The sequence below is a fragment of the Mesoplodon mirus genome, assembly GCF_964341445.2.
Source record: "Mesoplodon mirus genome assembly, chromosome: 12".
Lineage (NCBI taxonomy): Eukaryota > Metazoa > Chordata > Mammalia > Artiodactyla > Ziphiidae > Mesoplodon > Mesoplodon mirus.
Window position 1 is genome coordinate 25,879,781 of NC_138988.1, and position 24,195 is coordinate 25,903,975.

Here is a 24,195-nt window from a genome sequence, read left to right on the forward strand (position 1 = left end):
TAAGGAGTCTAAGACTCTTACATGTGGAGTCACGTGTTCAGGACCATAAGGCAGCAAGTGGCTTGAACCAGGGTCCCAACACTTGCGTCCTATACTTTTAACCATAATCCCATGGTTCTCGATGGGGACATTTGTCAATGTCTGGACCCATTTTGAGTTGTCAGAGGAGAGGGTGGGATGCTACTGGCATGTCGGGGGTAGAGACCAGGGATGCTACTCAACATCCCACAGTGTACAGCCTCACCCCCACAAGAGAGAATCACCTGACCACCAATGTCAGAAGCGCCAAGGCTGAGAATCTCTGCCATAGCCCTAAACTGCTAAGCTACCTCTCCTTAGTTTGTCCTATGAAAATAATGGTTAATATGGTGTTAGAGTATTGAATATGCTTTTTAAAGTGCCCATGCCTCTCCCTCACCCTCTAACTCTCCCCTAGTTGGGGAAAGCACAGCCACTCCACTCCCCACTTTGATAATCCCCGGGTTTGACTTTGTCAAAATCACTTCACCTTGTTAGCAGCAGAGGTTTGCATCTGTCTTCCTGAGTTTCTTTTCACCTGTGGCGGAGTTCGTCTATGTGCTGGACCAGCTTCAGGAACTCAGTGGCTCCAGACGTGGAGAAAGCAGGTGGGTGGTCTGCGACCACGCCAGCCCTTCCTGTTCCCCTTTCTCCTGTGTCTCCTCATCCTCATCCACCACCAACACCTCTCTTCTTTGTTGAGGTTCCACTTCAGTTGGTGTCTGCGGCCCTCATTCTGAGTCTGATTGGGAGACCCCAAAGCACGAAACGGGACCAAGAGAGAGAAAGCAGGTCAGGATTCCAGGTTTGCAGTGTCTGGTTACCTTCAGCATCCTGGCCTTGATGTGACTTGGACAGCACCACAGGGCACGTGGGCACCGCTGCCAGGGCCTCAGGAAGGGAGGGCATTGCCTGTGCTGAGCTGGGCAGGTAGGATCTGGCCTTTGGGATTGGGAAGCAGAAGACATCCGCAGTTGAGAGCTTAAGCCTTCAGTCAGGCTAACCTGGGTTTGTGTGCTCCCTGTGTGCTCTCGGTGACTGAGCCCGGCCCCCGCCAACTTCTCTGAGCCTCAGATTCCTCTTCTGAAGAATGAAAATAACCATACGCACTCTTAGGGTGTTGATGAGAATTGAATGAGATTGGATATGTACAGTTGCGGAGCACCATGCCTCGCTCATGGTAGATATCCAGAAGGGCACCTCATGTGAAATGCTCAATGGAGAAAAACTGACGGAGGACAGGCCACAGAGGTGGGGCAGGGAGGTCAGGTGGACAGTGGTGGTGGGAATAGTAGTCGTGGTAGTAATGGCATTAATTATTGAGTAGTTTCTTTGAAATGAGGGCTATGCCTAGAACATCATATGCGTTAACTCACTGTGTAAGGGCAGGGTCTGTTATTCCCTGGTGCGTCCTCCACAAAAATGCTCCGCTTCCCTCTCCCCTGCCTTGTTTTTCTCTGTAGCACTTAGCACTATTTGACATAGTATATATTTTATTGCTTAGTTTGTTCATTGTCATCCTCCACTAGTTAAATGGAAGCTGCATGAAGGCGGAGGCTTCATATGGTTTGGTTTTGCTGCTGTTGCCCCGGCAGCTGAAGCACCGTCTGACACAGCAGTCATTTGGTAAATCTCTGACCCACGGTAGGCATTCGTGAAATACGATGCTGCATGAAGGAGCCTCCATTTTACAGATGAGAAAACAGAGGCTTAGAGAGATTACGAGATTTCCCCAAGATCCCATGGCTCATGAGAGGCAGCCAGAGTCCACAGCCTTTGTGATCAGACTGCCTCATCCAGCATTGTTTGGCCAGTAGTGGTGACCACAGGTAAGTGTCCTTGGGGCTCATACCTAAAACCAGCTACAAAGGCAGAATGTCCTTTGCTTGGCTTCAGAACTTTGAGGTCGAGTGTGGGTGGAGATGGGATGGTTTGAGATCTGAAACCACCTACCCTGGTTTCTCATGCCTCACTTATGAGCTCCAGATATTTTCAGTTGCAAACAGCTGTGAATAACTTAGCACAAGATTTGGGGCGGAACTTATTTTCTTGTCACTTCTCACAGTGTCCCAGAAATGATAGGCATGTGTGTAATATCCTTGTCCCCAGCTTTGTTTCGGCCCCAGAGAAAGAGCCTGGCTTCTAGCTGTCCTGGGATGTAGGCTCAGGTAGAAGAGGGTAGGCTTCTAAGTTTTTCCATGTAATTTTATTAGCTTCTCTAATTACAAACAAAGTTCTTTTTTAAAAAACTACAAAACTACAGAAATGTGTATGATGTAAGTTGAAATTGTCCCGTAAGTTCTACTCCCCACCACCATTAGGTGAATACTCCTTTAGTATTTATCTCTGGGCATACACTGACAGTTACTTAATTACAAACAAAAAAGTCATTGTACTGTTTTGCAATTTGCTGTTGTTGTTTTACCTAACAGTATACCTTGTTCATCTTTCCCTTTTGGTCTTTGTAGCTCTAATGCATCTGGATCTATATAATATTTCATTGTATGATTATACTATCATCCTTTTAACGCATCCCCTATTGCTGGACACTTGGGTTTTTTACAATTTTTTTATTGTTACAATTTGTGTTCTGGTGAATATCTTTTTACTTATATTCATGTGCTTGTTCAAGTTTTCCCAGAGCATAAATTCCCAGAAGTGGAATTTCTGGATCCAGGAATATGCACATTGCAAGTTCTGTAGATGCTACCAAATTGCCCTCTTTTGGTTGTATAACTTTGTACTTCCATCAAAAGACTAGGGACTCTGAGATGGTCACTTGGTAGGACCAAATCCTGCATGAGGACAGGGGCTGTACATCATGCCCAGTGTGGTCACCCACTTGCTCTGATATTTGCAGGTTTTCAGTGCTCAGAGAACAGAGAACTGCTATGATGGCCCAAGAGTTGGAGGCAGACCAACTAAAATCCCTCCCTCTCTACCAGCCTCCAGCATCCTGATGGGTTTCTCGGGTACCAGCCATCTGAACAGTTTCCAGGGGAGCTGGGTTGCCATCTACCCTGGCTGGGTTGGCACAAGGACCACACTTAGTGTCAAGGGTTGGGGAATTAAGTCATCAGTCATCAGCAGCCAAGATCTGGCGGGAAAGGTAACACAACTTGTCCTGGAAATTCTGCATCTGACAGTGGCCCAGGGCTTGGCGGATCAGAGAATCCTTGCACCTTGCTTGGTGCTGGTGAGGCAGAGTGACATAACAGGCAGCTTTTCAGACTCTGAATTCCAAGGTTGCTGGCAAGTGAGGGGAGCAGGTGCTGGGGACCTGTTGTTTATTTATTCACACTCGTATGACTTCAAAGCAGTGTTTTTTTTTTATTTTAAAGGCATCAAAATTAACTGAAGAACTTGTTGAAAATGCAGATTTTTGAGCCTCGCTCTTAGAAGTTCTGATAGAGTAGATCTGGGAGAAGCCCCCCAGATGATTCTTACACAGGTGGTGCCAGGCCCACACTCTATTTTTTTTTTTTTTAGCGGTACACGGGCCTCTCACCGTTGCAGCCTCTCCCGTTGCGGAGCACAGGCTCCGGACGCGCAGGCTCAGCGGCCGTGGCTCACGGGCCCAGCTGGTCCGCGGCATGTGGGATCTTCCCGGACCGGGACACGAACCTGTGTCCCCTGCATTGGCAGGCGGAGTCTCAACCACTGTACCGCCAGGGAAGCCCCCACACTCTATTGTAAAGTGAGCCTTGTCCGCTCAGTTAGGACTTTCTGGGGGTAGGGCCAGGCTAACAGGTACCACATGATCCATTTGAGGACTGGTAGTAGGTTTAGACTAATGAAAGATGACAAAATACACAAATCTTAGGTTTAGGTTTCTCTTTCTCTCTTTTTCTTTTCTTTCTACCAAAAAGCTACACCCCTAAATGTTTCCTGACTGTTTAGGAACCACCTAAGTATTTTCAATTCTAACCTCTCTGGCAGCACCCCAATAACTCTTCTTGCTTCCCTTTTACCCCCTTAATCAGAACTTACCTCTCCTAGGCACCATTCTCTTGGGGATCCAGTGCTGCTGTGGTACCTATCCAGTAATCCATACTGATCTGATTATGGGCAGTGTCTCTCTCGGATCATAGAATCAAAATCACAGACTCTCACAGAAATGGGTGAAGGGGATCAAAAGGTACAAACTTCCAGTTAGAAAGAAAATACGTGATGGGGTTATAATGTACAGCATGGTGGCTCTAGTTAATAACACTGTATTGTGTATTTGCAGGTTGCTAAGAGAGTCGATCTTAAGAGTTCTTCTCCTCACAAGAAAAAAGAAAGTTACTATGTATGATGATGAATGTTAACTAGACTTACTGTAGTCACCATTTCGCAGTGTACACAAATATTGAACCATTATGTTGTACACCTGAAACTAATGATCCATGGCAATTGTATCTCAACTAAAAAAAAACCTTTTGTACCACCTCAGAAAATAAATCACAGACTCTCAGCTGGGAGAAGCTTGGAGAATCTCTGGTGGAGGTTCAGAAGAAGAGCTGGGGTTCAGAGAGGAGAAGGGATTGATTCAGGATCTTTCTGGTCTTTGCAGCAGAGTTGGGACTGGACTCCAGTTCCTTTGCTTTCCAGACCAGTGACTTTTTCCTTTGCCCTAGTAAACACAGTTCATAATAAATATTCAATCCATGGAATTTCACAAATGAAAATTAAAGGTTTGACTGAGGTGAAAGAAGAGAGGCCTGTCTGCAGGGCCAAGACTCGGGTGAGGCACATCAGAAGGAGTGCTAAAAGCTCAGTAATCAAGATAAGCAGTATTTTAGTGCAGTATTTTAAGAATCAAAATTCATGCAAAGATTTATGTTTAACAAAATATAGAATCTGTAAATAAAGATAGGGTCAGTTTTACTGACTTTTTCCTTTTGCCTCAGGCTGCAGTTTTGCTGGGCATGGCACTGTTACAGTGCAGGGATAGAAACTGTAAGCGGAAATGTTTGGATTTTAACAGGAATCAGTGTTGGTAAGCCAGTATTTCCCAGAACGTGTCCTTTTGAGTCAGGGTGGAGCCAGGTTGGCAAGGTGTTCTATTGTCTAAGTATGGAAAACAATGCATTTTTCTATCTTCCTTCAGAAAATTCCTACTGCACTTAAGCCAGTTAAAGGTTTTGAGAAGACCTTCAGAAATTCCCAAATTTATTTGCCCACAAATATTCTTCAGCATAATCCAGAGAGGATACTTTGGAAAACTTCCTTGATTCTCAGGATGGCTCCGTGTCAGGTTGGCAAGGTGGGAGGGGAGAGATTTGAGGGCCTGCGAGGACTCTGGATTCTCAGCCCCTCCCAGGTAAATAGCTACTTTTCCCATCTGTGTGGAGGGCGAGCCAGGTCAAGCCCAAGTTCCCTCAGGAAGTCAGGTGAAGGACACAAGACTGGCTGAGACAGGAATTGGAGATGGAGAACAAGAAAGGAAGTACCCATGGCCGGGTTCAGTGTCTTTATGCTTTCCAAGAACCCACTCCTGGCTTTAGTGGCTCTCTTCTAAGGATCAGGGCAATAGATTGGTGCCAGCTTTGTTTTTGTTGATGAGAAAAGAAGGAGGGACAGGATAGAGCAAGGCGTGCTTCCTCTCCCTCTTTCTATGGGTCCTCTGGCTCCCTGGCCAGAGCTCTGGGGGCCTTACGTGCTCAGATACAGGTCTGTTTGACACACACCTTCCTAGATGTGTTAATGAGAAACAAGGGATGCCAGCCTTTCTTTCTAAAATCATGAGTTAATAGAAAGCACCCCAGACCTTTGCTGTTCCAAGTGTGTTCTGTGGACCAACCACATCAGCATCTCCTTGTTAGACATTCAGAATCTTGGACGCAACTCCAAAAGCAGTAGATCCAAATTTTCATTTGAAGATGATCCCTGGGTGGCTTGCATGCCTGCTAAAGTTTGAGAAGAAGCTGCCTTTGAATGTCTGGAGACCTCATTCAGTCCCTGCCTTCATCACTAACTCCCATCGTTATCCCCGACTTTGGGCAAGTTGCTCATCTTTTTTTCCATTTTCAGTTCCTCATCTGCAGGTACCACTGCCTTCCTCTCTAAAGATGGAGGCGCCAGTGAAAACTGTCTTAAATCGAAATTAATAATGGAGCAATAATGATTACTTGTTAATTCTTACCTAAGAACTTTATTCTTTAGCATGATTTTATAAGACCTTGGTTTTTAAGAACCCAAAACCATGTCTCCCTTTCTATGCATGCGTCATTTTGCATCCACTCATTGATTTATTCATCCATCTTTCCATTTTTCCATCCCCACCCTTTTATCCATCCTTCATACCATCTGCCCATCCATTTAAAAGCCACCCCATCTACCTGTTCTTTGTTGTATCCTTTCATCCACCTAGCAGTCAGTTCAGTAATGGGCTGTGTTATACATGGTATCATGAACTTCTATGCCAAGAATGGTACTTTATCAACGCCCAGCTAGGGAACTTGAGAAGCAAGAGTGCCAAGTTTAAAAGGGTACATTGTATACTGTCTCTTAAATCTGTAAACCACTTTCATCCAAACTCCTGCACTCCCTTATCAAGCTGGCCAACACTGGTGGGAAATGCATATGCTTAGCGGGGAAGAGAGGCTTGTGAACAGGCAGGTTTCATAAATGTGTGCATATGCCTAGGGATGAAGGTGTTGAAGTTCCCTGTGCCTTCCAGTTAAAAGGGAAAATAAAAAAGAAAGAAGAAAATTTAACCCTTCAGACCCAACAAAGTCTAGTATTAGCTGCCAGTTTGACCCATGTGTACTAGCCATGTAAGTCTAGTGTACTAGACAGGCTCGTGATGAAGGGGATGAATTACACATATTCACCTTTTAAATTGTCTTGAGCACATGCTTGCCTCTCAGTGGTACTCTTTATAAATTTTTAATAGATGTGTAACAAACAGAAATGTGCATACATCATCGGTTGCAGCTCAGGGAATCATCACACCCAGGGCACAACTTCCCGGGTCAAGCCATAGCCCATGACCAATGCCGCAGCAACTCCCTTAGCGTCCTCCCACCCGCCACCCCTCCCTCCTCTCCAAAGTAAGCACTGTCCTGACTTAGCAGCTTGGGTGAGTTTGGGATAGTTTTTAATTTTCTATAAACGGAATCATACTATGTGTATTCTTTTGGGTCTGGCATCTTTTACTTTATGAGATCCATCCGTGCTGTTGCAAGTAGCAATAATTCATATTTATACTATAGAAAACTACCCATTAATGAAAAGGATTTCTTTGAATTGCTGCTGCTGGTTCAAAGTTTGGATGTGTCACTGGATCTTTACTTCTCTGTGCCCGTGTCCCTCCTATGTCTAAGAACACTCCTGACATATTCCTTTTACTCACAGAAATAAAAGGCAAGAGGTCGGAGAAGAGTTCTGAAGTAGCTGCTCTGTGATCGTAGGCAAATCATTCCATCTCTCTGTTACCCACTTGAATAATTGCATCACAATTCTTAGCAACTTGCTGTATGATAATATGCAGAAAAATACTTTAAAAGTGACAAATGTGGGGTGGAAGACATTGAGAACAGACCATCTGATTTCTCTGCACCAGCACTGTTCTAAGCACTTTGTGTATTAACACACTTAATACTCACCTTCACACAGATGAGGTAGATTCTACTATCATTCCCATTTTACAGCTGAGGGAACTGAGGCACAGAGCTGTCCAGGGTCTCTCCTGAGGAGGCACAGCTGTAAGGGAAAGAACTGGAGGGTGATGGCGAAAGCCAGCGCTCTCCTCCGCTGCCCTGTGCCCCTCGCAGGTGCTTTATCAGTGCTGCCTACAAGCGCGGGCAGGACGGTCTCAAACCCCTGTTGACCTAGATGAAGCTCCCTCTGGCTCCTCTGTTCACCTTCCTGGCCTCACCCCTGCTGCTGTCCTCTTGCTCACTCTGCTCCAGTCACACTGCACTTCTGTCACTTCTTAGAGCACCCAGAATTTTCTCTGGTACAACATGTTCTCATTCCCTCTGCCTAGAATACTTCCTCCCCACCCCCTTGGCTTGACTGGCTCCTTCGCATCCTCTGTGTCTCAGCCTAATTATCACCAACACAGGGTTCTTCGCCAACACTCTGTCTAGGGAGCACCAGCCTTTTACCGTAAGTCCCCTACATACGAACGAGTTCAGTTCTGAGGCACGTTCATAAGTCGAGTCTGTCCGTAAGTCCAACAAAGTTAGCCTCGGTACCCAACTAACACAGTGGGCCATATACCACTGCTTTTACGCTTGCTTCTGGGCATCCTGGGCTTGAAATAAAGATACTATACTACTGTACTCTATACAGTACTGTACAGTAAAGTACACAAAAGCACAACCACTTGTAGAGGGCGCACGCACGTGACCACGTATGCCAGACACGTGAAGTAACTTACATGATTGGACATGTGAGTGCACGTTCGCATCTTTGAAAGTTCGCAACTTGAAGGTTCATACGTAGGGGACTTAACTGTATTCTCCGTCTTAGCATCGTGTTTCTTCCCTGCCTCCTGATGACCGTGTAATAGCTGTAATGGGGTGTGAGTCAGTCATCTATTCTCCCTGTACGGTGGAATATCCTCTTGAGGCGCTGCCTGACAGGGCCTTGTTCACACTTGTACTCACTCACAGTGCCTGGCCATGGCAGGGCTTCATCAAAAGCCCTTTTGAAGAGACCAAGTGGGTCTCTGGTCCCTGGCTGCCTGCTCTCTACCATGGGGGAGCCATTTCACTTCTGTCCCATGGAATCAAGTGTTTCCTGAGCAAATACTCCAGTGTGGTCTGCTTGTTGACTTGGGCTAACAGGTCTTGGAAAGCAGCTCGGGGTCAGTGTGAGCGCAGAGCAGACGCCAGCAAATCATCTTCAGGTGGTTTGAATTTTTTGCGAGTCCTTTCAGTTAGCAATGGGCTTTGTGATAACGCAGCCACATTCCCCCAGGGAGCTGAGGCATAGTGAAAACTGACCCCACGTGTTTCCAAAAATGCTGCTTCCTGGTTTCCTTCTTTGCTACTGTTTCACACGTCCATCTGTTACTGGGGTAAGTTTATCAGGAAGTTAATGAGCAAGTCAGCAGGTAGACAGTAAGAGACCTCCAGTCCGAACACGAGTTTTGATCCTGATCAGGCTCGTTCTTGTGGCTGTACCAGGTCTGTGAGGTTTGTCAGCGATGCACCTTTAGTCCTATGGTAATGCTTGTCACTTCCCAACCACACTGGTTCAGAGGCACCTTCCTACCACAGTGCTGCTCCAAAAACAAAACCTCTGCCGTCGCGGAAACCAGAATCAGCCGTGGCCCTCTCTGGAACCAGCTGGTCTTCAATTTGGGCCAGTCTCACGGTGTGTCAGGAATGGGGGAGTGGCCCTTCCCTGAAGGGGGCTGGCAGGCCGAGGTGGGGTTAAGGGGGTAGGCAGATGTGCCCGCTCCCACCTCCCCTCCAGCCTCCCCTCCCCCATAGCAGCTGTTGAAGGAAATTGTTTCACGCATCTGGTGCCACTCTCCCTGGTACCACAGGAGCAGATGGCAGACGCGTGCCTGCGAGCACTTATGACCTGCTGGTCACCTGGGACGCGCTAGACAGGCTGGTGATCAGAGGAAGGAAGGAAGAAAGACGCATCGAGGGCTCGAGATCTCAGAAGCTTCAAATGGGGGAGGGAAGTAAGACAGCAAAAGACTTAAGCCCAGGGAACTTCTGAAACCCACTGAGGGAAGGACAGGCTGTCAGGAGTGGGTTTGTTGAGAAGAGTTTAGAGAGAGAACAACTTTGCAGTTCCCCCGATTTGGGAGACTGGCCACACCCAGCCTAGGGGAACACATTCATCCTTCTCTAGAAAGAGGGTGCGTCTGCCCTGGCTAGTGGTAGGCTTAACCACTGTTGCCCCTGGAGGGTCAGGAACAAGTTCTCCTTAGTCTACCGTCAGCAGCTCCAGGATTGAAACTGTTAGAGCAGTGGTTCTCCATCAGGCTGACTTTGTCCCCCTGGGGATATTTGGTGTTGTCTGGAGACAGTTTGAGTTGTCACAAAGGGGAGGGGGAGGGTGTTACTGGCATCTAGTGGGGAGAGGCCAGGGATGTTGCTTAACGTCCTACAATGCACAGGACAGCTTCCAGCACAAAGAATTATCCTGCCCAAGATGCAGATACTACCAAGGTTGAAAACCCTGGATTGGTGTCTCTGAGGGTACGGGCTTTCCTGGATTAGAAGCACCTCTAGTTGCAAAGAAGATTGCCCTTGAGGCTCTGTCACAAGTCCGGCAGCGTTCCTCTAATCCTCAAGTGTGTGTGAATCACCAGAGGATCTTGTGCAGAAGCGGATTCAGATTCTGCGAGTCTGGATCGGCTGCCGTTGCCCCTGGTCCACAGGTCACGCTTTGAAGAACAAGGGGTTTTGAGTTTGTTCATAATCTCCCCCCCTCCTTTCCTTCTCCCTCTCCCCATCTCCCCATCTCCCCATCCCCACATCCCCACTCCCCCAGCCTTCCCTGCTGTACTGTGTTCAAACCAGTCTGTGCCCTGTCACCAAGGAACATGTGGTGGTGGTTAAACTCCACTGCCTAGATGACAGGTTCTCTGCAGCTGTTGCCAAGTTGAAGTTCAGGGTGTTGATGAAATCAGTCGACTTAGTTGGGGAAAAAAGGATCCCAAGGGACCTGAGCAGACGACCCACATGCACTTAAGTCAGCTGGTACCCCAAAGCTATTGTTTATGGTCTCAGACAGTTAGCCTGGGTAGAGCCCTTGACTTTTGGTGATGCTCAGACTTGATACAGCTTCACATTCACATTCACATTCTAAACCAGAGGTTGCAACTGTTTCTAGAAAGTGCCAGATAGTAAATATTATACGCTTTGCAAGTCATGCAGTCTCTGTCACAGTGACTCACTTCTCCCATTACAGCAAGGAAACAGCCATAGATAGCATGCAAATAGATGTAGTTGTGTTCCAATAAAACTTTATTTACAAAAACAAGTACATAGTGAGCTGGATTCGGCCCATGGGCCATGGTTTGCAAACCCCTATTCTAAACAATTCCTTTTTCTTCATGTCTCTGCTTCAGAAAAAAAAAATACTGGGAAAACCTTACTAAATCATCAGTATGGGTTGTAAATGTATAGAGGGCAAAAAGTGAGTAGATATTCTTTCTTTTACTGAATTGCATCTTTCAAGTTGGCAGAAACACAGTTCTCTGCCTACGCCAGTTGTGCTTTTTTTGTTTTGTTTTGGTTTTTTTGTTCGTTTTTGCAGGGGTGGAGTAGGGCTAGAAAGGGCAATAAATGAGGAACAGAAAGAGGTGCCAGAAGAACTGCCAGTACATTTAAGTCTGCATTTTCTTCTCTGTGGCTTGAGCGAACACCTTCTGCTCTTAGAATAAATAGAGGGAGGGAGCACCGCAAAGATTGCCCTTCTCTTCCATCAGACCCAGAGCATTCTTTGAAGGTAGTGATTTTTCTCACTGTCACTGGCTTCTGTTGAGACCTCGTATTTGCAGTGAGGAGGCATTGCTTGGACAGAAACGCTGGAGTGTTGTTTAAAGCGCCCTGGCTGCATTTTCGGGTTGACAGTTTAACCACAGGGAACCGCAGGCTAAATTCGATACTGATGTCTCCTTGTTGGGGCACGTCCTGTGGGACCTGAGGGAAACCCCCAGCCCCTGCGGCGTGTGGACACTTCTGTCGCTCCTGGCCACGCCGACCCCAGGGATAAGGATAAATCAAGGCGTTTAACTCCACGGTCACCATCCAGCGCCTCTCACAAAGCCTGCTTTCTTAGAAGAGGAGAAAACCCTCTCTGTCTATTAATAAGACGGAGTTCCACTGGAGAGGAAAGAGACCTGGCATCTGTGTCTCGTGCTGCCCGGTGGGATCTTCTGCCAGGCTCTCCAGAATGTGTTGGGGCCCTGAAGGTGCCAGCGTTAAGTGCGGGGTCAGACGATGGGCTTCCGCCAGAGCTCCCTGGAGAACTTAGTGTGCAGTTTCCACCTCCCATACCACAGCTGTGCTCGTTCACACGTACACACACACACACACAGAGTTATGGCTTGGTCAGCAAGAAAAGTAAAGTTCATTCATTGCAGAAGAGCAGAGTGGCATTGAGAACCCCATTTGGTTGGACCGTATTGATTTGCAGTGTTTTGTTTGTTTGTTTGTTTGTTTTGCGTTATGCGGGCCTCTCACTGTTGTGGCCTCTGCCGTTGCGGAGCATAGGCTCCGGATGCGCAGGCTCAGCGGCCATGGCTCACGGGCCCAGCCGCTCCGCGGCACGTGGGATCTTCCCGGACCGGGGCATGAACCCGTGTCCCCTGCATAGGCAGACAGACTCTCAACCACTGCGCCACCAGGGAGGCCCGATTTGCAGTGTTTTGACACTGAGTCTCATGCTACACAGACAAGTGGAACAGAGAGTTGCATTTCCTCTGGGTAGAGAAGTCAGCCCCAGCTGCAGTTTGGAGGCACAAATTATTTTTATTATTATTTTAGTGGCTCATCTTCAGTGAACATCATGATGTGTCTGGTCCTGTGTGGCTCGTCTCGGGTTCGTTCATTCATATAATCACGCCTTCAGCAGGTATTTGTTTGTCTTTACAGTTGGCTGGGTATAAATTTCTTGGAGCATGTGCTCTTTCACTGGGGACTCTTAGGCCTTGCTTGCTTTCTTCCCATGTATTGAATACCAGCTACCAAGATCGGGGCTAGCAAACAGGAGCCAGCTCCTGCCTCTTGGAGCTTATAGGCTCGCCAAGGAGATAGAGAGGAAATCAAAACTACACAGATTTATGGTAGTTGTGATGAGGCTTAAAAACATAAGGTGGGACTTCCCTGGCAGTCCAGTGGTTAAGACTCTGTGCTTCCACTGCAAGGGGCACAGGTTTGGTCCCCGGTCAGGGAACTAAGGTCCTGCATGCCACGCAGCATGGCCAAAAAAATAAATGAAAACGAAAGGTATGTATTTTCTCACCCAGTCATCACTAAAGCTTTTGAACTCAGGTACTGTTGTTAGGCCCATTTTACACATGCATCTCAAGAGGTTCAGAAGTTGCCCCAAGTCACCTTTCAGTTCTGCTCAGAGTGAGTTAGAGAGGGAAGGAGTGTTTCTTACGGTGAGGTGTGAGCTGGGATAGTATAGGTCCATCTTGGGGACATGGAAGCTGCTAATTTAAACAGATCACCAGCAGTGTGATCAATAAGACAAAATATTTTTGCAGTTTGAGGGGCTAACTATAAACCACACGTTCCTCTAATATTGGAGAAGCCCCAGATGGTGGGCTGTGTAATGAACCGCCAGAGACAGTGAGCTTGATTGGTGTGACCGTGGGTTTTTTGGTTCCTGATGGTTGGCATGCCACTCATCCAAATTAAAATCGGTTAATCTTTAAGTCCTGGCCTGCTCCAGGTCAGAGGGTGGTTGCTTTTTCCTAGCTGTGGGCAGCGTGAGGATTCATTTACCTTAACTCCACCAGCAGGATGCCCGGCACTGCTAGTTCCAGTGTGGTAAACGGGGGGCAAGATCCCAGCTCCCAGAGGGCATCCATTTGGCTACAAACTTAAACATAAATTTAAGAAAATAAGTCAGGGGCTTCCCTGGTGGCGCAGTGGTTGAGAGTCCGCCTGCCGATGCAGGGGACACAGGTTCGTGCCCTGGTCCGGGAAGATCCCACATGCCACGGAGCGGCTGGGCCCGTGAGCCATGGCCGCTGAGCCTGCGCGTCCGGAGCCTGTGCTCCGCAGCGGGAGAGGCCACAGCAGTGAGAGGCCCGCGTACCTCAAAAAAAAAAAAAAGAAAAGAAAATAAGTCAGAGTGGGGACTTTAAACAAGGGTCAAGTGCTACAGAGAGACTGTTTCGGGGTGGGGGACAACTTTGCTCCTTGAGAAAGAACAATCAGGGCGGGCACCATGGAAGAGGTGATATTTACATGAGGTCCTTAGTGATCAAAAGAAGGCAGCCGTGCAAAGGGGAGAGTTTTCCGTAAGGGGCTGATATGAGCTTGCTGGTGTGTGTAAGCGTGACTAACGCAGAGTCAGCCAGGGAGGAGCATTTAGTCCATGATCTTGGAGAGACTTTGACATCTGCATAAGGTTTCTGGATTTGACCAGTAGTGAAATTAACCACAGAGCCGCTCTGTTTAGAGGCAGGCACACAATTATTGCTCACCTCTGGGCAACACTGGCCATTTTGTGCATGCCCTGCGTGTAAGAAGCCCCTGAAGAGGAATCTGAGTTAATAAATGAGAACATACACATTTCTCCCGTCTGGAGTGAGCCGGTGGCCTTTCCAATCCTACCTGCATATCTCCCAGCTTACGTTTAAGTAAAACTGATAGTGGACTCTGAGGTTGAGCAACAGGGCTCTCTAGTTCTTGCCGGAGGACTTTTCTTCTGTGGGAATTGGAGACGCTGAAGGGTATCCTGAGATTTCCCAGGAGGCAGAAGTACAGTTCAATAGGGCATCATCACCTCCCAGCAGAGCGGAAGCTATCCTTACTCACGTTTACTTCCTCGTTGAATATGAATGTATTCACACACAGGACATTCTCCGAAATGCATGACTTTGGGGCTTATAAAAGACAGGTTCAGGAAAACAGCCTGTTTGGGAATGTATAGTATTTGCTAGATTATTTACCCCGACCCTAATTCCAAAAGCCCCGCAAAGATCATCACGCCCACCCATGTAGCTTTTGTTTCTCGGTGTGATTTTTGAAGGATTTTTTTTTCCTTCCTTATTAGAGTTGATCTGCTCAGGCTAGTCATTCATCATCTTGCGTTGCCATCCTCTCCGCTCTGCCTTCAGCTTGGGGAGGTTCTGGAAGTGATTAGCTGTTGTAAATCAGCTTTTATGATGTGTATGTCACAGATAAGCAGCTCGGAAAGCAGGAGTCGGAGAACTCCACTCCTCTTACCCCGCCAGTTATCCCAGTAATGAAATTTTAAAAAAAGAAGAAGTGCCTGGAAAGTACTATGTTTGGCAGAATAGTTTCTTTGTAGGCATATCCAACGTTTAAACTGAACTCTTTAATGAGAACACTGCATTATTTTTACACCGTTTTATTGAGTTATAACCTACATAAGGTAAAGCAAACAAATATTTAAACTGCACCTCAAGGGATTTTTACGTGTGCATCCTTTTATAATCATCACCCAGCTCTAGGTAGAGAACATTTCCTGCGCCCTGGACATTTCCCTGTGCCCCTCCCACTCTTCTGACCTCTGTCACCACAGACAGCCTTAGCCTGTTCTTGAACTTCACGTAAATGGAATTGTACTGCCTGTACTCTTTTGTGTCTCTCAGCGTTTTCTGTGAGATTCATCCATGCTGTCCGTGTAGTTATTCATTCTCGTTGTGTAGTATTCCAGTGTAGCATGGTTTCTCAACTGGGGTATTATTGACATTTGGGGCTGGATAATTCTTTGTTGTGCGGACTGTCCTGTGCATTATTGGGTGTTTAGCAGCATCTCTCTGGTCTCTACATACTAGACACTAGTCGCATCCCCTACCCCCAGTAATTTCCCCTGGAATTGAAAACCATTGCATCACATGACTATACTACAGTTTTTAAGAAACTTTTTATTTGGAAATAACTTCAAACTTATTGAAAAGTTGCAGAAATGAAACAAACAATACCCATAAAGTATTTACCTAGATTCACCTATTGTTAACATTTTACCCGTTTGGTTTATCATTTGCCCTCTCTTGTGCGCGCGCGCGCGCGCACACACACACACACACACCTGCACGCAGTGTATTTCTGAACCATTTGAGAGCAAGTTGCATCCATCTTGGCCATTTACTACCATATACTTCCATGTGTATTTCCCAAGAATAAGGATCTTCTCTGACATTATCCTAATTATCAGTTAACCACAGTATATTTAGCATAATACATTTATGAGTTAGCCCATGTTCCAATTTTCGCATTTGAGGAAAACTTATCCTTTGTAGCATTTATTTTCATTACAATGCAGGTTCCAGTCCAGGATCAGGTATTGTATATAGTTGCTGTGGTTGCTTAATATCCTTTAGTCTAGAACATTCAGTCAGTCTTTGTCTTTTATGATACTGAATTTCTTTTTAAAAATACAATCCCTTTTCTTCTTAATAGAATATTTCTCATCTGCGGTTCGTCTAGTCTTTCCTCCTGAATCCATTCAGGGTATGTGTTTTTGACTGAAAGACTCTGTAAGTGGTAGTGTGTCCTGCTTAGGGAATCCCATCTGGAGGGACATGGTGTCAGTGGCACCTCATCAGTGATGGAGGTGATCAGAGTGTTGTCTGATTTCTCCACTGTAGAGTTACTAAATTTTCTGTTACAGATAATAAGCAATATGTGGGGAAACACTTAACACCATGCAGATATCCTGCTCCCCAATCAAATTTTACCCCCTAAATTTAGCATATTTCGTGTCTTGCATAAGCCAGTCTTTACCTACAGTGGTTACAAAATGATGATTTTCCAAATCCAGCACTCCGTCTACATGCACACTCCAGCCTATTATGTACAAGAGCCCGCTCTTCTCCCCCATTTATTTATTGGTATTTTTATCTGTTATCAGTATGGGTTCATGAATTCTGATTTTCTCAGTGGTTTATAAATCATTACTGTTTGAATGCTCAAATTGCCTAGCTTTGGCTGGTGGGATCCCTTTGAAGTTGGGTTCTGTATTCTGAAAACCAACCCCCCTTCATTTTTGTTTTTTGTGTTTCTTTTTTTTTATTGTTACCGGGGGCATTTATTTATTTTATTTTTTTTAACATCTTTTTGTTGTTGTATTTTATTTTATTTATTTTTTTATACAGCAGATTCTTATTAGTCATCCATTTTATACACATCAGTGTATACATGTCAATCCGAATCGCCCAATTCATCACACCACCACCACCACCACCCTGCAGCTTTCCCCCCTTGGTGTCCATACGTTTGTTCTCTACATCTGTATCTCAATTTCTGCCCTGAAAACCAGTTCATTTGAACCATTCTTCTAGGTTCCACATATATGCATTAATATATGATTTTTGTTAGTTTCTTTCTGACTTACTTCACTCTGTATGACAGTCTCTAGATCCATCCACGTCTCAACAAATGACCCAATATCGTTCCTTTTTATGGCTGAGTAATATTCCATTGTATATATGTACCACATCTTCTTTATCCATTTGTCTGTCGATGGGCATTTAGGTTGCTTCCATGACCTGGCTATTGTAAAGAGTGCTTCAGTGAACACTGGGGTGCATGTGTCTTTTTGAATTATGGTTTTCTCGGTATATGCCCAGTAGTGGGATTGCTGGATCATATGGTAATTCTATTTTTAGTTTTTTAAGGAACCTCCATACTGTTCTCCATAGTGGCTGTATCAATTTACATTCCCACCAACAGTGCAAGAGGGTTCCCTTTTCTCCACACCCTCTCCAGCATTTGTTGTTTGTAGATTTTCTGATGATGCCCATTCTAACTGATGTGAGGTGATACCTCATTGTAGTTTTGATTTGCATTTCTCTACTAATTAGTGATATTGAGCAGCTTTTCATGTGCTTCTTGGCCATCTGTATGTCTTCTTTGGAGAAATGTCTATTTAGGTCTTCTGCCCATTTTCAAATTGGGTTGTTTGTTTCTTTAATATTGAGCTGCATGAGCTGTTTACATATTTTGGAGATTAATCCTTTGTCCGTTGATTCGTTTGCAAATATTTTCTCCCATTCTGAGGGTTGTCTTTTCGTCTTGTTTATGGTTTCCTTTGCTGTGCAAAAGCTTTGAAGTTTCATTAGGTCTCATTTGTTTATTTTTGTTTTTATTTCCATTACTCTAGGAGGTGAATCAAAAAAGATCTTGCTGTGTTTTATGTCAAAAAGTGTTCTTCCTATGTTTTCCTCTAAGTGTTTTATAGTGTCTGGTCTTACATTTAGTTCTTGAATCCATTTTGAGTTTATTTTTGTGTATGGTGTTAGGGAGTGTTCTAATTTCATTCTTTTACACGTAGCGGTCCAGTTTTCCCAGCACCACTTATTGAAGAGACTGTCTTTTCTCCACTGTATATTCTTGCCTCCTTTGTCATAGATTAGTTGACCATAGGTGCGTGGGTTTATCTCTGGGCTTTCTATCTTGTTCCATTGATCTATGTTTCTGTTTTTGTGCCAGTACCATATTGTCTTGATTACTGTAGCTTTGTAGTATAGTCTGAAGTCAGGGAGTCTGATTCCTCCAGCTCCGTTTTTTTCCCTCAAGACTGCTTTGGCTATTCGGGGTCTTTTGTGTCTCCATACAAATTTTAAGATTTTTTGTTCTAGTTCCGTAAAAAATGCCATTGGTAATTTGATAGGGATTGTGTTGAATCTGTAGATTGCTTTGGGTAGTATAGTCATTTTCACAATATTGATTCTTCCAATCCAAGAACATGGTATATCTCTCCATCTGTTGGTATCATCTTTAATTTCTTTCATCAGTGTCTTATAGTTTTCTGCATACAGGTCTTTTGTCTCCCTAGGTAGGTTTATTCCTAGGTATTTTATTCTTTTTGTTGCAATGGTAAATAAGAGTGTTTCCTTAATTTCTCTTTCAGATTTTTCATCATTAGTGTATAGGAATGCAAGAGATCTCTGTGCATTAATTTTGTATCCTACAACTTTACCAGATTCATTGATTAGCTCTAGTAGTTTTCTGGTGGCATCTTTAGGGTTCTCTACGTATAGTATCATGTCATCTGCAAACAGTGACAGTTTTACTTCTTCTTTTCCAATTTGTATTCCTTTTATTTCTTTTTCTTCTCTGATTGCCGTGGCTAGGACTTCCAAAACTATGTTGAATAATAGTGGTGAGAGTGGGCATCCTTGTCTCGTTCCTGATCTTAGAGCAAATGCTTTCAGTTTTTCACCATTGAGAATGATGTTTGCTGTGGGTTTGTCATATATGGCCTTTATTATGTTGAGGTAGGTTCCCTCTGTGCCCAGTTTCTGGAGAGTGTTTATCATAAATGGGTGTTGAATTTTGTCAAAAGCTTTTTCTGCATCTATTGAGATGATCATATGGATGTTCTTCTTCAATTTGTTAATACGGTGTAGCACATTGATTGATTTGTGTATATTGAAGAATCCTTGCATCCCTGGGATAAATTCCACTTGATCATGGTCTATGATCATTTTAATGTGTTGTTGGATTCTGTTTGCTAGTATTTTGTTGAGGATTTTTGCATCTATATTCGTCAGTGATATTGGTCTGTAAAAATTTTCTCTTTTTGTAGTATCTTTGCCTGGTTTTGGTATCAGGGTGATGGTGGCCTCATAGAATGAGTTTGGGAGTGAGTGTTCCTTCCTCCGCAATTTTTGGGAAGAGTTTGAGAAGGATGGATGTTAACCCTTCTCTAAATGTTTGATAGAATTTACCTTTGAAGCCATCTGGTCCTGGACTTTTGTTTGTTGGAAGCTTTTTAATCACAGTTTCAATTTCATTACTTGTGATTGGTCGGTTCATATTTTCTATTTCTTCCTGGTTCAGTCTTGAAAGGTTATACCTTTCTAAGAATTTGTCCATTTCTTCCAGGTTGTCCATTTTATTGGCATAGAGTTGCTTGTAGTAGTCTCTTAGGATGCTTTGTATTTCTGTGGTGTCTGTTGTAACTTCTCCTTTTTCATTTCTAATTTTATCAATTTGAGTCCTCTCCCTCTTTTTCTTGATGAGTCTGGCTAATGGTTTATCAATTTTGTTTATCTTCTCAAAGAACCAGCTTTTAGTTTTATTGATCTTTGCTATCATTTTCTTTGTTTCTATTTCATTTATTTCTGCTCTGATCTTTATGATTTCTTTCCTTCTGCTAACTTTGGGTTTTGTTTGTTCTTCTTTCTCTAGTTCCTTTAGGTGTAAGGTTAGATTGTTTATTTGAGATTTTTCTTGTTTCTTGATGTAGGCTGTATAGCTATAAACTTCCCTCTTAGAACTGCTTTTGCTGCATCCCATAGGTTTTGGATCGTCATGTTTTCATTGTCATTTGTCTCTAGGTATTTTTTGATTTCCTCTTTGATTTCTTCAGTGATCTCTTGGTTATTTAGTAACGTATTGTTTAGCCTCCATGTGTTTGTGTTTTTTACGTTTTTTTTCCATGTAGTTCACTTCTAATCTCATAGTGTTGTGGTCAGAAAAGATACTTGATATGATTTCAGTTTTCTTAAATTTACTGAGGATTGATTTGTGACCCAAGATGTGATCTCTCCTGGAGAATGTTCCATGCGCACTTGAGAAGAAAGTGTAATCTGCTGTTTTTGGATGGAATGTCCTATAAATATCAATTAAATCTATCTGGTCTATTGTGTCATTTAAAGCTTGTGTTTCCTTATTTATTTTCATTTTGGATGATCTGTCCATTGGTGTAAGTGAGGTGTTAAAGTCCCCCACTATTATTGTATTACTGTCGATTTCCTCTTTTATAGCTGTTAGCAGTTGCCTTATGTATTGAGGTGCTCCTACGTTGGGTGCATATATATTTATAATTGTTATATCTTCTTCTTCGATTGATCCGTTGATCATTATGTAGTGTCCTTCCTTGTATCTTGTAACACTCTTTATTTTAAAGTCTATTTTTTCTGATATGAGTGTTGCTACTCTAGCTTTCTTTTGGTTTCCATTTTCATGGAATATCTTTTTCCATCCCCTCATTTTCAGTCTATATGTGTCCCTAGGTCTGAAGTGGGTCTCTTGTAGACAACATATATATGGGTCTTGTTTTTGTATCCATTCAGCAAGCCTGTGTCTTTTGGTTGGAGCATTTAATCCATTCACATTTAAGGTAATTATCGATATGTATGTTCCTGTGACCATTTTCTTGATTGTTTTGGGTTTGTTTTTGTAGGTCCTTTACTTCTCTTGTGTTTCCCACTTAGAGAAGTTCCTTTAGCATTTGTTGTAGAGCTGGTTTGGTGGTGCTGAATTCTCTTAGCTTTTGCTTGTCTGTAAAGCTTTTGATTTCTCCGTTGAATGTGAATGAGATCTTTGCCTGCTAGAGTAATCTTTGTTGTAGGTTCTTCCCTTTCATCACTTTAAGTATATCATGCCACTCCCTTCTGGCTTGTAGAGTTTTTGCTGAGAAATCAGCTGTTAACCTTATGGGAGTTCCCTTGTATGTTATTTATCGCTTTTTGCTTGCTGCTTTCAATAATTTTTCTTTGTCTTTAATTTTTGCCAGTTTGATTACTATGTGTCTCGGCATGTTTCTCCTTGGGTTTATCCTGTATGGGAGTCTCTGCGCTTCCTCGACTTGGGTGGCTATTTCCTTTCCCATGTTAGGGAAGTTTTCAACTATAATCTCTTCAAATACTTTCTCTGGTCCTTTCTCTCTCTCTTCTCCTTCTGGGACCCCTATAATGTGAATGTTGTTGCGTTTAATATTGTCCCAGAGGTCTCTTAGGCTGTCTTCATTTCTTTTCATTCTTTATTCTGTTCCGCAGCAGTGAATTCCACCATTCTGTCTTCCAGGTCACTTATCTGTTCTTCTGCCTCAGTTATTCTGCTATTGATTCCTTCTAGTGTATTTTTCATTTCAGTTATTGTATTGTTCATCTCTGTTTCTTTGTTCTTTAATTCTTCTAGGTCTTTGTTAAACATTTCTTGCTAAACATTTCTTGCATCGTCTCGATCTTCGTCTGCATTCTTTTTCCAAGGTCCTGGATCATCTTCACTGTCATTATCCTGAATTCTTTTTCTGGAAGTTTGCCTATCTCCACTTCATTTAGTTGTTTTTCTGGGGTTTTATCTTGTTCCTTCATCTGGTACATAGCCCTCTGCCTTTTCATCTTGTCTATCTTTCTGTGAATGTGGTTTTTGTTCCACAGGCTGCAGAATTGTAGTTCTTCTTGCTTCTGCTGATTGCCCTCTGGTGGATGAGGCTATCTAAGAGGCTTGTGCAAGTTTCCTTATGGGAGGCACTGGTGGTAGGTAGAGCTGGCTGTTGCTCCGGTGGGCAGAGCACAGTAAAACTTTAATCCATTTGACTGCTAATTCGTGGGGCTGGGTACCCTCCCTGTTGGTTGTTTGGCCTGAGGCAACCCAACACTGGAGCCTACCTGGGCTCTTTGGTGGGGCTAATGGCGGACTCTGGGAGGGCTCATGCCGAGGAGTACTTCCCAGAACTTCTGCTGCCAGTGTTCTTGTCCCCACGGTGAGCCACAGTCACCCCCTGCCTCTGCAGGAGACCCTCCAACACTAGCAGGTAGGTCTGGTTCAGTCTCCCCTGGCGTCACTGCTCCTTCCCCTGGGTCCCAGTGTGCACACTACTTTTTGTGTGCCCTCCAAGAGTGGAGTCTCTGTTTCCCCCAGTCCTGTCGAAGTCCTGCAGGCAAATCCCACTAGCCTTCAAAGTCTGATTCTCTAGGAATTCCTCCTCCTGTTGGCAGACCCCCAGGTTGGGAAGCCTGACGTGGGGCTCAGAACCTTCACTCCAGTGGGTGGACTTCTGTGGTATAAGTGTTCTCCAGTCTGTGAGTCACCCATCCAGCAGTTATGGGATTTAATTTTACTGTGATTGCACCCCTCCTACCATCTCATTGTGGCTTCTCCTTTGTCTTTGGACGTGGGGTATCTTTTTTGGTGAGTTCCAGTGTCTTCCTGTCGATGATTGTCCAGCTGCTAGTTGTGATTCTGGTGTTCTCGCAAGCCTCCCTTCGTTTTTTATTTTTAACACTTCCTTACTTTTTGGCATAACAAGATGTTCCAGTCTCATCTTTTACCTTCTCTCCTCCTATCCTGGAATTAGCCATTTCTCCAAAAAGTCCTGCCTGATTCCTTCTAATGGGGAATGCTAGAAAATACCACAATTTATTTATCCTTTCTCCTGTTAATTGACGTTTGAATTGTTTTTAGTTCTGGACTATTATAAAGAAAGCTTCTCTGAATACCCTTGTACATTTTTTGGATCCATAAACTGATTTCTGTTGGGTATATAACCAAGAGTGGCAATGGAAAGTCACAGAACAGAACAACAAGGACTACTGTATAGCACAGGGAATTATATTCAATATCTTGTAGTGACCTATATTGGAAAAGAATCTGAAAAAGAAAATTTATATAGTTATATATATGTGGAAAGAATTTATATATAATGTGTATATATAGAAAGAATTTATATCTATATATATATAGATATATAAACTGAATCACTTTGCTGTACACCCGAATCATTGTAAATCAACTGTATTATAATTTAAAAAATAACATACATATGTACATACATAAATAAATAAAAAGAAGGACACAGGATCTCCACTCTGGTTATATACCCAACAGAAATGAGTACCTTAAGTCCACCAAAAAAGTGAACACAGGTATTCAAAGCAACTTTGTTCATAATTCATGTGTGTGTATATATATATATACACACACACATAATGTATATACATATACACACACACATACATATATATATACACATATATATGTATATTTAGATTTAGTGGGTATTGCTACGTAGTGTTTCAAAGTGCTCGTAACAGTTTTGTGAGGGGAGCGAAAGTTGTTGGCCCCATTAGGTGGGGTAATCAGTGGCAGGGGTTCTAATGGGCCAGTGCAATCCAAAGACGTGTTGTCTGTGACCAGAAATGGCAATGTTGCTCATCTTTTCCATTGATAATGAGTGGGAAATGCTGAGATTTTGCCACCTGGTCCATTCTTAAACTGCTGTTTTAGAGAGTGCTGCTTTAAGATGGGCAAAATGGAAGTTTCTGAAGTCAAGAATCTCCTGCTACCTTCAACATGGTTTTCATCTCAGTGATGGCAGTGACAGCATGTAGGGAATGCATGCTCATTGCTAGGGGCTCCTGCTGTTAGAGAGCATTCGTGTCACTGCTTTGTTTTAAAAAGTGTCTCCCCAGGAGAAGGAGGAATGCCCCCCGGAGTCCCACTCACATCTTCTGGCTGCTAGGGGCCCATTTGGAACCCTGGGCCCATTTGGAACAGTCATTTACTAAATACCCTGAGAGAGTAAATATCCCTCTGTCTACACCCAGGGAACCACTTAGTTTTCAAGATATCTGGGATAGAGGCCCAGGGACAGCAGGCAGAGCAGGAAATTGCTGGAGGTAAACATGGAAGTGAACTGGTCCAGTATCATGGGACTAGACTCTAGGCTCAGTGTTGCTAGGAGCTGCTTGGGCATGGCCCGGCCTCTATAGCTTAAAGGTTCTTTGTCCAAAATATCTCTCCTGTGGAGCTTATAGTTCATCATTAAAACCAGCGA

At 44.0% G+C, this 24,195-nt stretch overlaps 1 protein-coding gene across 5 annotated transcripts in view; it reads left to right on the forward strand.

Moving 5' to 3' along the window:
• PRICKLE2 (prickle planar cell polarity protein 2) overlaps positions 1-24,195 on the forward strand; it is a 345,342-nt gene that overhangs the window by 314,815 nt on the left and 6,332 nt on the right. The gene's annotated exons all lie outside the window — the stretch shown is intronic.